Genomic DNA, 2132 nt, shown 5'->3' with positions numbered 1-2132 from the left:
TGTGACCGGCACCAGGCTAAGTCTGTGGCTGCCTCCGTCCCGTTAAAACCCTGGCAGGCCTCAAAGTACGTTCTGCATCCGTCACCATTAAGTTGGTCGTGTAGGTTCGGTTGAAGCTTAGCTCCCGATTAGTTCTGGTCTGGCTCTGAGCACTTGTTCCCATAAGGACCTGTGCCAACCCTCGCATGGCCTCCCTGCACTTGCATAGATAACCTTCTTTTTATCAGTAACTACACTTACGGGTGCCAGATAGCGGCTTTGAGTGGGGACCCTTTTAGAATGAACAAATCCAATCAAAACTTTAACATAACTCCTAAAACTCCTAACCCTTCAGGGGGGCGTTGAAGCCTTACAAGGCAAGCGCCTACTAACAACCAGTCACCTAGAGCCTCTGCTCAGGCGGTTCGAACAAGTAATGCTCCGTCATTGAGCACCTTAGTAACTGTGCCAGGTGGTAATACTGCCTCGTGCTATTCTGCTAGTGCTGCGGTCAAAGCTAATACGCCGACCGCTCCATCTGCAATTAGTACCAACTCAACTTCCGGTACACGTTCCCACCCTAACCCCTCGACAAGGGCGTATAGGGCGCGGAGGTCAGCATATCGCATCCTTTCTAGGCTTAATGCCGCGGATACTTTCAGAAAGCGATAAGGCATCACTGAAGTGGGCAAGGGAAAATGTCAATCTCCGGCCCTCTGACATCACTTCTACTTCTGCACCTGCTCAGAAACGACAAAGGTCGATTGAGCAGGCTGGTAAATCTATTCCATCAAACGCTCCTAAGCGCCCAAAATTTGGTCCTCCGAGACCCACATCTTTGTTTTTGTCTGAGCGAAATAGTCAAAGAGAGCCTGACCTGGGCCATCATCGACACTGGCAATAGTGATGGCACCATCTCTCCAGCAAACTGGAAGAAAGTCGAACGGGCTCTCCTCAAAATATATATGGAAATTATTGCCCTCAACCCTGGGCCATCTCCCAGCTGTAAAGGCGCTGAATGGTACCAGGGTCATATTAAAATCATTGCCTGCTCAGATCAGCGCTCCGCGGATCTATTTAAGCAGGCGATCGAAAATATTGGGGAACTCTGGCCCGGCGCACTGCTCAGAGCTGTTTCGGTGGTTAACGAACAATCTCTTACACCCCTTCAAGCCCGAAATGGGGTGATTCACTATGGCTTCGGGTCAGTCACCCTACATGCTTACTCTCAAATCGCTAAACAACAACCTTCTGGTGGGGCGCCTTCGGAAACGATCTCCGATGACGGAATCGGTTCCATCTCCGTTCCAAACAATCCTGATGTAGGGACTTCCGATGTAATCGGCAATCTCTCCTCTGAAGACGGAGGTAGCGTAATCTCGCCTTCCGAACTGGTCGGCGAGTTCTTTACAGGTATGGTGCTCTCCCGGGAGACCTCACCGATGTCGGACGATGATGAACTGGACAGTACCATAGTTGAAAAACAACCAAGCTGTTGAAGGTCGTCCAAATTAACCTCCAACACTCCAAAACTGCTTCGGCAGCCCTTACCATCCGCCTAGCTGAAATAGGAGAGGACATAATGTTGATCCAAGATTGTAAACAATCGGGTTTGCGGACTGAATACAAACGGTTATCGGTTAGTATTCACAGAAGGTCAAGGTGAACCAAGATTTTACATTCTAGTAAAAAATAACATTAATGCCTTTTTACTCCCTAGGTTTAGTGACAATGACAATGTAGCCATGGCCATCGAATACGACTCCAAGACCCTTCGGATTGTTTCAGCATATATGGCACACGATCACGGTGCCACTCCAACACAGGACTCCCGCAGGCTTCTGGTGTCAGAGGCTAATAACAGTAGGACCCCGGTGATCATAGGAGTTGACGCCAACGCACATCATGAGATGTGGGGTAGCACAGATACTAACGCGAGAGGTGAGTATCTTTTTGATTTCATTCTTCCAGGAAACTTGGTGATTGCTAACATAGGTAGGGAACCAACCTTCATGAATTCAATCAGAAGGGAAATTCTCGATATCACCCTGATTAGCGATCCCTCCTCTTACTTTATTACTAATTGGTCAGTATCGTAAGATTGTTCCTTTTCTGACCATAGGTACATCAATTTTGATCTAGATTTTGTGGGG

Source organism: Teleopsis dalmanni, chromosome 1 (assembly GCF_002237135.1).
Source record: "Teleopsis dalmanni isolate 2A chromosome 1, ASM223713v2, whole genome shotgun sequence".
Classification (NCBI taxonomy): Eukaryota; Metazoa; Arthropoda; class Insecta; order Diptera; family Diopsidae; genus Teleopsis; species Teleopsis dalmanni.
The sequence above is the reverse complement of the archived record's forward strand: the minus strand, read 5'-3'. Positions refer to the sequence as shown.